Below are 13,908 nucleotides of genomic sequence, written 5' to 3' on the forward strand. Positions count from 1 at the left end.
GAAATTGCATGGGGACCAATACGAAAGATACAATGTCGACTTAAGTACAAGAAGAGTGAATCTTCCCTGAGTTAGTGTTTTGAGCGGCTCCTGGGAGACCAGTATTAAATTCTGATGCACCAGTGCAGGTTTACTGTAGCCATTGTATCTTCACATTGATCATGAAACACAGAAATTGCATTGGGATTGAATACGAAAGGGACAATGCCGACGTAAGTACAAGAAAAATGAATCTTCTAAGAGTTTGTGCTTTTAGCGGCTCCTGGGAGACCAGTAATAGACTCCGATGCACCAGTGCAGGTTTACAGTATCCCTTGGACCTTCACATTGACCATGAAACACAGAAATTGCATCGGGATTGAATACAAAATGGACAATGCCGACATAAGTACAAGATGAGAGAATTTTTTAAAAGTTTGTGGATTGAGCTGCTCCTGTGAGACCAGTATCAGATTCCGATGAACCAGTGCTGGTTTATTGTATCCCTTGGACTTTCCCATTGACCATGAAACACAGAAATCGCATCGTGATTGAATACTAAAGGCACAATGCCGACTTGAGTACAAGTGTAGTGAATCTTCTAAGGGTTTGTGTTTTGAGCGGCTCCAGGGGGACAAGTATTAGATTCTGATGCACCAGTGCAGGTTTACTGTATCCCTTGGACCTGCACATTGACCATGAAACACAGAAATTTCATCGGGATTGAATACAAAATGGAGAATGCTGACATTAGTACAAGATGAGGGAATTTTCGAAGGGTTTGTGGTTTGAGCTGCTCCTAAGAGACCAGTATTACATTCCAATGAACCAGTGCAGGTTTATTGTATCACTTGGACCTTCACATTGACCATGAAACACAGATATCGCATCGGGATTGAATAAAAACGCACAATGCAGGCTTGAGTATAAGAAGAGAGAATGTTCTAAAAGTTTGTGCTTTGAGCGGCACCTGGGAGACCAGTATTAGATTCCGATGCACCAGTACAGGTTCACTGTACCCCTTAGATCTTCTTATTGACCATGAAACACAGAAATTGCATGGGGACCAATACAAAAGATACAATGTCGACTTAAGTACAAGAAGAGTGAATCTTATAAGAGTTTATGCTTTGAGCGGCTCCTGGGAGACCAGTATTAGATTCCGATGCACCAGCGTAGGTTTACTGTATCCGTTCGACGTTCACATCGACCGTGAAACACAGAAATTGCATCGAGATTGAATAAAAACGGGACAATACCGACTTTATTACAAGAAATGTGCATTTTCTGAGAAGTTGTTTGTTGAGGAGCTCCAGGGAGACCAGTATTAGATTCCGATGCACCAGTGCTAGTATACTATATCCCTTGGAGCTTCACATTGCCCATGAAACACAGAAATTGCATCGGGATTGAATACAAGAGGGACAATGCCGACTTAAGTACCAGAAGAGCGAATCTTCTAAGAGTTTGTTCTTTGAGCGGCTCTTCGGAGACCAGTGTTCGATTCCGATGCACCAGTGCGGGTTTACTGTATCCCTTGGACCTTCACATTGACCATGAAAGACAGAAATTGCATCGGGATTCAATACAAAATGGACAATGCCGACATAAGTACAAGATGAGAGAATTTTTTAAAAGTTTGTGGATTGAGCTGCTCCTGCGAGACCAGTATCAGATTCCGATGAACCAGTGCAGGTTTATTGTATCCCTTGGACTTTCCCATTGACCATGAAACACAGAAATCGCATCGTGATTGAATACCAAAGGCACAATGCCGACTTGAGTACAAGAGTAGTGAATCTTCTAAGGGTTTGTGTTTTGAGCGGCTCCTGGGGGACAAGTATTAGATTCCGTTGCACCAGTGCAGGATTACGGTATCCCTTGGACCAGCACATTGACCATGAAACACAGAAATTTCATCGGGATTGAATACAAAATGGAGTATGCCGACATAAGTACAAGACGAGAGAATTTTCTAAGAGTATGTGCTTTGAGCGGCTCCAGGGAGACCAGTATTAAATTCCGATGCACCAGTGCAGGATAACTGTATCCCTTTCACCTTCACATTGACCAAGACACACAGAAATCGCATCGGGATTGAATACAAAACGGAAAATGCCGACTTAATAACAAGAAGTGTGAGTCTCCTAAGAGTTTGTGCGTTGAGCGGCACATGGGAGACCAGTATAAGGTTCCGATGCACCAGTGCAGGTTTACTGTATCCCTTGGACCTTCACATTGACCATGAAACACAGAAATTGCATGGGGACCAATACAAAAGGTACAATGCCGACTTAAGTACAGGAAGACTGAATCATCTACAAGTTTGTGTTTGTGCGGTTCCTGGGAAACCGGTATTAGATTCCGATGCACTAGTGCAGGTTTACTGTATCTTTTGGACCTTGACATTGACCATGAAACACAGAAATTGCTTCGGGATAGAATACAAGAGGGATAATCCCGATTTAAGTACCAGAAGAGCGAATCTTCTAAGAGTTTGCACTTTGAGCGGCTCTTGGGAGACCAGTATTAGATTCCGATGCACCAGTGCAGGTTTACTGCATCCCTTGGCCCTCAACATTGACCATGTAACACAGAATTTGCATCGGGATAGAATACAAAATGCACAATGCCGATAAGTACAAGAAGAGTGAATCTTCTAATAGTTTGTGATTTGGGCGGCTCCTGGGAGACTAGTATTAAATTCCAATGCACCAGTGAAGGTTTACTGTATCCCTTGGACCGCCACATTCACCATGAATCACAGAAATTGCATCGAGATTGAATACAAACGGGCAATGCCGACTTGAGTACAAGACGAGTGAATTTTCTAAGAGTTTATGGGTTGAGCAGCTCCTGGGAGACCAGTATTAGATTCCGATGCACTAGTGCAGGTTTTCTGAATCCCTTGGACCTTCAATTTGACCATGAAACACAGAAATTGCATCGGAATTGAATACAAAATACACTATGCCAACTTAAGTACAAGAAGAGTGAATTTTCTAAAAGTTTGTGCTTTGAGCGGCTCCTCAGAGACCTGCGTTCGATTCCGATGCACCAGTGCAGGTTTACTGTATCCCTTGGACCTTCACATTCACCATGAAACACAGAAATTGCATCATGATTTAATACATAAGGGACAATACCGTCTGAAGTACAAGAAGAGTGAATCTTTCAGGATGTTTGAGCTTTGAGCGGCTCCTCGGTGTCCAGTAATAGATTCCGATGCACCTGTGCAGGAGTTACTGTATCCCATGGACTTTCACGTTGACCATGAAACACAGTAATTGCTCGCGATTGAATTCAAGAGGGACAATGCCGACGTAAGTACAAGAAGAGTGAATTTTCTAAGGGTTTGTGGGTTGAGCAGCTCCTGGGAGACCAGTATTAGATTCCGATGCACCAGTGCAGGTTTACTGAATCCCTTGGACCTTCAATTTGACCATGAGACACAGAAATTCCATCGGGATATAATACAAATTACACAATTCCCACTTAAGTACAAAAAAAGTGAATTTTCTAAGAGTTTGTGCATTGAGCGGCTCCTCGTAGACCTGTGTTCGATTCTGATGCACCAGTGCAGGTTTACTGTATCCCTTGGACCTTCACATTGACCAGGAAACACAGTAATTGCATCGGGATGGAATACATAAGGGACAATGCCGACTGAAGTACAAGAAGAGTGAATCTCTCAAGAGTTTGAGCATTAAGCGGCTCCTGGGTGTCAGTATTAGATTCCGATGCACCTGTGCAGGTTTACTGTATCCCTTGGACCTTCACATTGACCATGAAACACAGAAATTGCTCGGGATTCAATACAAGACGGACAATGCTGACTTAAGTACAAGAAGAGTGAATCTTCGACGGGTTTGTGCCTTGAGCGGTTCCTGGGAGACCAGTTTAAGATTCCGATGCACCAGTGCAGGTTTACTGTATCCCTTGGACCTTGCCATTAACTATGAAACTCAGAAATTGCATCGGGATTGAATACAAAAGGGACTGCCGACTTTAGTACAAGAGGAGTGAATCTTCTAAGAGTTTGTGCTTTGAGCGGCTCCTGGGAGACCAGTATTACATTCTGATGCACCAGTACAGGTTTACTGTATCCCTTGGACCTTCACATTGACAACAAAACACAGAAACTGCATGGGGACCAATACGAAAGATACAATGTCGACTTAAGTACAAGAATAGTGAATCTTCCCTGAGTTAGTGTTTTGAGCTTCTCCTGGGACACCAGTATTAAATTCTGATGCACCAGTGCAGGTTTACTGTAGCCATTGTATTTTCACATTGATCATGAAACACAGAAATTGCATTGGGATTGAATACGAAAGGGACAATGCCGACGCAAGTACAAGAAAAGTGAATCTTCTGAGAGTTTGTGCTTTTAGCGGCTCCTGGGAGACCAGTAATAGACTCCGATGCACCAGTGCGGGTTTACAGTATCCCTTGGACCTTCACATTGACCATGCAACACAGAAATTGCATCGGGATTGAATACAAAATGGACAATGCCGACATAAGTACAAGATGAGAGAATTTTTTAAAAGTTTGTGGATTGGGCTGCTCCTCCAAAACCAGTATCAGATTCCGATGAACCAGTGCAGGTTTATTGTATCCCTTGGACTTTCTCATTGACCATGAAACACAGAAATCGCATCGTGATTGACTACTAAAGGCACAATGCCGACTTGAGTACAAGAGTAGTGAATCTTCTAAGGGTTTGTGTTTTGAGCGGCTCCTGGGGGACAAGTTTTAGATTCCGATGCACCAGTGCAGGTTTACTGTATCCCTTCGACCTTCCCATTGACCATGAAACACATAATTTGCATCCGGATTGAATACAAAAGGGATAATGCCGACTTATGTACAAGAAGAGTGAATCTTCTAAGAGTTTGAGCTTTGAGCGGCTCCTGGGAGACCAGTATTAGATTCCGATGTACCAGTGCAGGTTTACTGTATCCCCTGGACCTTCAATTTGACCATGAAACACAGAAATTGCATCGGGATTGAATACAAAATATACAATGCAACTTAAGTACAGGAAGAGTGAATTTTCTAAGAGTTTGTGCTTTGAGCGGCTCCTCAGAGACCAGTGTTCGATTCCGATGCACCAGTGCGGGTTTACTGCATCCCCTGGACCATCAATTTGACCATGAAACACAGAAATTGCATCGAAATTGAATACAAAATACACTATGCCAACTTAAGTACAAGATGAGTGAATTTTTTAAGAGTTTGTGCTTTGAGCGGCTCCTCAGAGACCTGTGTTCGTTTCCGATGCAACAGTGCAGGTTTACTGTATCCCTTGTACCTTCACATTCACCATGAAACACAGAAATTGCTTCATGATTTAATACATAAGGGACAATACCGTCTGAAATACAAGAAGAGTGAATCTTTCAGGATGTTTGAGCTTTGAGCGGCTCCTGGGTGTCCAGTATTAGATTCCGATGCACCTGTGCAGGAGTTACTGTATCCCTTGGACTTTCACGTTGACCATGAAACACAGTAATTGCTCGCGATTGAATTCAAGAGGGACAATGCCGACGTAAGTACAAGAAGAGTGAATCTTCGACGGGGTTGTGCTTTGAGCGGCTCCTGGGAGACCAGTATTAGATTCCGATGCCCCAGTGCAGGTTTACTGTATCCCTTGGACCTTCACATTGACCATGAAACACAGAAATTCCATCGGGATGGAATACATAAGGGACAATGCCGACTGAAGTACAAGAAGAGTGAATCTTGCAAGAGTTTGAGCATTGAGCGGCTCCTGGGAGTCCAGTATTAGATTCCGATGCACCTGTGCAGGTTTACTGTATCCCTTGGACCTTCACATTCACCATGAAACACAGAAATTGCTCGGGATTGAATACAGGACGGACAATGCTGACTTAAGTACAAGAAGAGTGAATCTTCGACGGGTTTGTGCTTTGAGCGGTTCCTGGTAGACCACTTTCAGATTGCGATGCACCAGTGCAGGTTTACTCTATACCTTGGACCTTCCCATTGACCATGAAAATCAGAAATTGCATCGGGATTGAATACAAGACGGACTGCCGACTTTAGTACAAGAGGAGTTAATCTTCTAAGAGTTTGTGCTTTGAGCGGCTCCTGGGAGACCAGTATTAGATTCCGATGCACCAGTACAGGTTTACTGTATCCCTTGGACCTTCACATTGACAGTGAAACACAGAAATTGCATGGGGACCAATACGAAAGATACAATGTCCACTTAAATACAAGAAGAGTTAATCTTCCCTGAGTTAGTGTTTTGAGCGGCTCCTGGGAGACCAGTATTAAATTCTGATGCACCAGTGCAGGTTTACTGTAGCCATTGTATCTTCACATTGATCATGAAACACAGAAATTGCATTGGGATTGAATACGAAAGGGACAATGCCGACGTAAGTACAAGAAAAGTGAATCTTATAAGAGTTTGTGCTTTTAGCGGCTCCTGGGAGTCCAGTAATAGACTCCGATGCACCAGTGCAGGTTTACAGTATCCCTTGGACCTTCAGATTGACCATGAAACACAGAAATTGCATCGGGATTCAATACAAAATGGACAATGCCGACATAAGTACAAGATGAGAGAATTTTTTTAAGTTTGTATATTGAGCTGCTCCTGCGAGACCAGTATCAGATTCCGATGAACCAGTGCAGGTTTATTGTATCCCTTGGACTTTCCCATTAACCATGAAACACAGAAATCGCATCGTGATTGAATACTAAAGGCACAATGCCGACTTGAGTACAAGACTAGTGAATCTTCTAAGGGTTTGTGTTTTGAGCGGCTCCTGGGGGACAAGTATTAGATTCCGATGCACCAGTGCAGGTTTACTGTATCCCATGGACCTGCCCTTTGCCCATGAAACACAGAAATTGCATCGGGATTGAATACAAGAGGGACAATGCCGACTTAAGTACCAGAAGAGCGGATCTTCTAAGAGTTTGTGCTTTGAGCGGCTCTTCGGAGACCAGTGTTCGATTCCGATGCACCAGTGCGAGTTTACTGTATCCCTTGGACCTTCACATTGACCATGAAACACAGAAATTGCTCGGGATTGAATACAAGAGGGACAACGCCGACTTAAGAACAAGAAGAGTGAATCTTCGAGTGGTTTGTGCTTTCAGCGGCTCCTGGGAGACCAGTATTGGATTCCGATGCACCAGTAAAGGTTTACTGTATCCCTTGAACCTTCACATTGACCATGAAACACGGAAATTGCATCGGTATTCAATACAGAAAGGACTGCCGTCTTCAGTACAAGAAGAGGTAATTATCTAAGAGATTGTGCTTTGAGCGCCTCCTCGCAGACCAGTATTAGATTCCGATGCACCAGTGCAGGTTTACTGTATCCCTTCGACCTTCACATTGACCATGAAACACATAATTTGCATCCGGTTTGAATACAAAAGGGATAATGCCGACTTATGTACAAGAAGAGTGAATCTTCTAAGAGTTTGAGCTTTGAGCGGCTCTTGGGTGTCCAGTATTAGTTTCCGATGCACCTGTGCTGGTTTACTGTATCCCTTGGACCTTCACATTGACCATGAAACACAGAAATTGCATCGGGAGTGAATACAAAAGTGTCAATAACGACATACGTACAAGAAGAGTGAATTTTCTAAGGGTTTGTGCTTTGAGCGGCTCCTAGGAGACCAGTATTAGATTCCGATGTACCAGTGCAGGTTTACTGTATCCCCTGGACCTTCAATTTGACCATGAAACACTGAAATTGCATCGGGATTGAATACAAAATATACAATGCCAACTTAAGTACAGGAAGAGTGAATTTTCTAAGAGTTTGTGCTTTGAGCGGCTCCTCAGAGACCAGTGTTCGATGCCGACGCACCAGTGCAGGTTTACTGTATCCCTTGGACCTTCACATTGACCATGAAACACAGAAATTGCATTGGGATGGAATACATAAGGGACAATGCCGACTGAAGTACAGGAAGAGTGTATCATTTAAGAGTTTGAGCTTTGAGCGGCTCCTGGGTGTCCAGTAACAGATTCCGATGCACCTGCGCAGGTTTACTGTATCCCTTGGACCTTAACATTGACCATGAAACACAGATATTGCCCGGGATTGAATACAAGAGGGACAATGATGACTTAAGTAGAAGAAAAGTGAATCTTCGATGGGTTTGTGTTTGAGCGGCTCCTGGGAGACCAGTATTAGATTTCGATGCACCAGTGCAGTTTTACTGTATCCCTTGGATCTTCACATTGACCATGAAACTCAGAAATTGCATTGGGATTGAAGACAAAAGGGACTGCCGATTTAAGTACAAGAAGAGTTAATCTTTCAAGAGTTTGTGCTTTGAGCGGCTCCTGGGAGATTAGTATTAGATTCCGATGAACCAGTACAGGTTTAATGTATCCCTTCGACCTTCACATTGACCATGAAACACAGATATTGCATCGGGATTGAATATAAAAGGGAAAATGCCGACTTAAGTACAAGAAGAGTTAATCTTCAAAGGGCTTGTGCTTTGAGCGGCTCCTTGGAGACCAGTATTAGATTCTGATGCACCAGTGCAGGTTTACTGTAGCCATTGGACCTTCACATTGATAATGAAACACAGATATTGCATCGGGATTGAATACAGAGAGCACAATGCAGACGTAACTACAAGAAGAGTGAATCTTCTAAGAGTTTGTGCTTTTAGCGTCTCCTGGGAGACCAGTATTAGATTCCGATGCACCAGTGCAGGTTTACTGTATCCCTTGGACCATCACATTGACGATGAAACACAGAAAATTCATCGGGATTAAATACAAAATGGATAATGCCGCCGTAAGTACAAGATGAGAGAATTTTCTAAGAGTCTGTGGTTTGAGCTGCTCCTGGGAGACCAGTATTAGATTCCGATGAACCAGTGCAGGTTTATTGTATCTCTTGGACATTCACAATGACCATGAAACACAGAAATCACATCGGTATTGAATACAAAAGGCACAATGCCGACTTGAGTACAAGAAGACCGAATCTTCTAAGGGTTTGTGCTTTGAGCGGCTCCTGTTAGACCAGTATTAGATTCCGCTGCACCAGTACAGGTTTACTGTATCCCTTGGCCCTTCAATTTGACCATGATAAAAAGAAATTGCATCGGGATTGGATACAAAACTCACAATGCCAACATAAGTACAAGGTGAGTGAATCTTCGAAGAGTTTGTGATTTGAGCGTCTCGTGGAAGACCTATATTAGATTCCGATGTACCAGTGCACGTTTACTGTATCTCTTTGACCTTCACATTGACAATGAAACACAGAAATTGCATCAGGATTGAATACAAAAGGGACAATGCCGACTTAAGTACAAGAAGTTGAATTTTCTAAGAGTTTGTGGTGGGTGGCTGCTGGGAGACCAGTATTAGATTCCGATGCGCCAGTGCAGGTTTACTGTATCCCTTGGACCATCACATTGACCTTGAAACACAGATATCGCATCGGGATTGAATACAAGAGGCACAATACCATCTTAAGTACAAGAAGAGTGAATCTTCTAAGAGTTTGTGGTTTGAGCGGCTCATGGGAGGCCAGTATTCGATTCCGATGAACCAGTGCAGGTTTTCTGTATCCCTTGGACATTCTCATTAACCATGCAACATAGAATTTGCTTCGGGGTCGATTACAAAATGCACAATACCGAGTTAAGTACAAGAAGTGTGAATCTTCTAAGAATTTGTGCTTTGAGCGGCTCCTGGGAGACCAGTATTAGATTCCGATGAACCAGTGCTGGTTGACTGTATCATTTTGAAGTTCACATTGACAATGAAACACAGAAATTGCATCGGGATTGAATACAAAATGGACAATGCTGACATAAGTACAAGAAGAATGATTCTTCAAGGAGTTTGTGCTTTCAGCGGATCCTTGGAGACCAGTATTAGATTCCGATGCACCAGTGGAGGTTTACTGTATCCCTTGACCTTCACATTGACCATGAAGCACAGAAATTGCATCGGAATTGAATAACAAAGGCACAATGCCGACTTAAGTACAAGAAGAGTGATTCATCAAAGAGTTTGTGCTTTGAACGGCACCTGGGGGCAAATGTGCGATTCCGATGCACCAGTGCAGGTTTACTGTATCCCTTGCCCTTCACATTGACCATGAAACACAGAAATTGCATCGCGATTGAATACAAAAGGCACAACGCCAAATTAAGTACAAGAAGAGTGAATCATATAGAGTTTCTGGTTTGAGCGGCTCCTGGGAGACCAGTATTACATTCCGATGAACCAGTGTAGGTTTACTGTATCCCTTGGACATTCACATTGACCATGAAACGCAGATATTGCATGGGGACCAATACAAAAGATACAATGTCGACTTAAGTACAAGAAGAGTGAATCTTCTAATAGTTTGTGATTTGAGCGGCTCCTGGGAGACCAGTATTAAATTCCAATGCACCAGTGCACGTTTACTGTATCCCTTGGAGCGCCACATTCACCATGAAATTCAGAAATCGAATCGGGATAGAATACAAAGGGAACAATGCCACCTTAAGTACAAGAATAGTGAATCTTCTAAGAGGTTGTGCTTTGAGCGGCCCCTGGGAGACCAGCATTAGATTCCGATGCACCAGTGCAGGTTTACTGTATTCCTTGGCCCTTCACATTGACCATGAAACGCAGAAATTGCATTGGGATTAAATACAAAATGCACAATGCCGACTTAAGTACAAGAAGAGTGAATCTTTTAAGAGTTTGTGCTTTGAGCTGCTCCTGGGAGACCAGTATTAGGTTCCGATGCACCAGTAAAGGTTTACTGTATCCCGTGGTCCTTCACATTGGCCATGAAACACAGATATTGCGTCGAGATTGAATACAAAAGGGACAATGCCAACTTAAGTACAAGAAGAGTGAATTTCCTCAGAGTTTGTGTTTTGAGCGGCTCCTGGGATATCAGTATCAGATTCCGATGCACCTGTGCAGGTTTACTGTATCCCTTGGACCTTCACAATGACCTTGAAACACATAAATTGCATCGGAATAAAATGCAAAAGGCACAATGCCGTCTTTAGTACAAGAAGAGTGAATCTTCTTAGATATTATGATTTGAGCGGCTCCTGGGAGACCTCTATTAGATTCCGACGCACCTGTGCTGGTTTACTGTATACCTTGGACCTTCACATGGACCATCAAACACAGATATAGCATCGGGATTGAAAACAAAATGCACAATGCCCACTTAAGTATAAGAAGAGTGATTCTTGTAAGAGTTTGTGCTTTGAGCGGGTCCTGGGAGACCAGTATTAGATTCCGAAGCACCAGTGCAGGTTTACTGTATCCCTTGGACCTTCACATTGACCATGAAACACAGAAATTGCATCGGGATTGAATACAAATGGGGGTGCCGACTTAAGTACAAGAAGAGTTAATCTTCTAAGAGTTTGTGCTTTGAGAGGCTCCTGGGAAACCAGTATTAGATTCTGATGCTCCAGTGCAGGTGTACCGTATCCCTTGGACCCTCCCATTGACCATGAAACGCAGTATTTGCATCGGGATTGAATACAAAATGCACAATGCCGACGTACGTACAAGAAGAGTAAATCTGCTAAGAGTTTGTGCTTTGAGCGGCTCATGGGAGACCAGTATTACATTCCGATGCACCAGTGATGGTTTACTGTATCCCTTCGACCTTCACATTGATCATGAAACACAGAAATTGCATCGGGCTTAAATACAAATGGGACAAAGCCGACTTAAGTACAAGAAGTGTGAATCTTACAAGAGTTTGAGCTTTAAGTGGCTCCTGGGTGTCCAGCATTAAATTTCGATGCACCTGTGCAGATTTACTGTATCCCTTGGACTTTCACATTGACCATGAAATATAGAAATTGCATCGGGATTGAATACAAGAGGGTCAATGCCGACCTAAGTACAGTGAAGAGTTAATCATCTAAGAGATTGTGCTTTGAGCGGCTCCTGGGAGACCGGTATTAGATTCCGATGCTCCAGTGCAATTTTACTGTATCACTTGGCCCATCACATTCACAATGAAACTACAGAATTTGCATCGGGATTGAATACAAATGGGATTGCCAAGTTAAGTACAGGAAGAGTTAATCATCTAAGAGTTCGTGTTTTGAGTGGCCCCTGAGAGACCAGTATTACATTCCGATGCTCCAGTGCAGGTTTACTGTATCCCTTGCACCTTCACATTTACCACGAAACGCAGAAATTGCAACGGGATTGAATACAAAATGCACAATGCCGACTTACGTACAAGAAGAGTAAAACTTCTAAGAGTTTGAGTTTTGAGCATCTCATGGGAGACCAGTATTAGATTCCGATGCACCAGTGCACGTTTACTGTATCCCTTGGTCCTTCACATTGACCATGAAACACAGATATTGCATCGGGATTGAATTCAAAAAGAACAATGCCGACTTAAGTACAAGAATAGTGAATCACTTCAGAGTTTGTGCTGTGAGCGGCTCCTGGGATACCAGTATTAGATTCCGATGCACCTGTGCAGGATTACTGTATCCCTTGGACCTTCACAATGACAATGAATCACAGAAATTGCATCGGGATTGAATACAAAAGGCACAATGCCGTCTTAGGTACAAGAAGAGTGAATCTTCTTCGTGATTGTGCTTTGAGCGGTTCCTGGGAGACCAGCATTAGATACCGATGCACCAGTGCAGGTTTACTCTATACCTTGGACCCTCAAATTGACCATGAAACACAGAAACCGCATCGGGATTGAATACAAAAGGACAATGCCGACTTAAGTAACAGAAGAGTGAACCTTCTAAGAGTTTGTGCTTTAAGCGTCTCATGGGAGCCCAGTATTAGATTCTGATGCACCAGTGCAGGTTTACTGTATCCCTTGGACCTTCTCATTGACCATGAAACACAGAAATTGCATCGGGATTGAATACAAAAGAGACTACCGACTTAAGTAGAAGAAGAGTTAATCATCTAAGAGTTTGTGCTTTGAGCGGCTCCTGAGAGACCAGTATTAGATTCCGATGCTCCAGTGCAGGTGTACTGTATCCCTTGGACCTTCACATTGACCATGAAACGCAGAAATTGCACCGGGATTGATTGCAAAAGGGACTTCCGACTTAAGTACAAGAAGAGTTAATCATCTAAGAGTTTGTGATTTGAGCGGCTCTTGCGGGACCAGTATTAGATTCCAATGCAGCAGCGTGGGTTTACTGTATCCCTTGGACTTTATCATTGACCATGTAACACTGAAATTGCATCGGGATTGAATACAAAAGGGACTGCCGACTTAAGTGTAAGAGGAGTTAATCATCTAAGAGCTTGTGCTTTGAGCAGCTCCTGGGAGACCAGTATTAGATTCCGATGCTCCAGTCAGGTTTACTGTATCCCTTGGACCTTCACATTGACCATGAAACACAGAAATTGCATCGGGATTGAATTCAAAAGGGACTGCCGACTTAAGTACAAGAAGAGTAAATCATCGAAGAGGTTGTGTTTGAGTGGCCCTGGGAGATCAGTATTAGCTTCCGATGCTCCAGTGCAGATTTACTGTATCCCTCGGGCCTTCACATTGACAATGAAACACAGAAATTGCATTGGGATTGAATACAAAAGGGACTGCTGACTTACGTACAAGTAAAGTAATTCTCCTAAGAGTTTGTGCTTTGAGCGGCTCATGGGAGACCAGTATTAGATCCCGACGCACCAGTGCAGGTTTACTGTATCCCTTGGAACTTCACATTGACCATGTAACACAGATATTGCATTGGGATTGAATACAAAATTCACAATGCCGACGTAAGTACAAGAAGAGTGAATCTTCTAAGAGTTTGTGCTTTGAGCGGCTCCTGGGAGACCAGTATTAGATTCCGATGCACCACTGCATGTCTACTGTATCCCTTGGACCTTCACATTGACCAAGAATCACAGAAATTTCATCGGGATTGAATACA

The sequence above is a fragment of the Schistocerca americana genome, chromosome 3 (genome assembly GCF_021461395.2).
Source record: "Schistocerca americana isolate TAMUIC-IGC-003095 chromosome 3, iqSchAmer2.1, whole genome shotgun sequence".
NCBI lineage: Eukaryota > Metazoa > Arthropoda > Insecta > Orthoptera > Acrididae > Schistocerca > Schistocerca americana.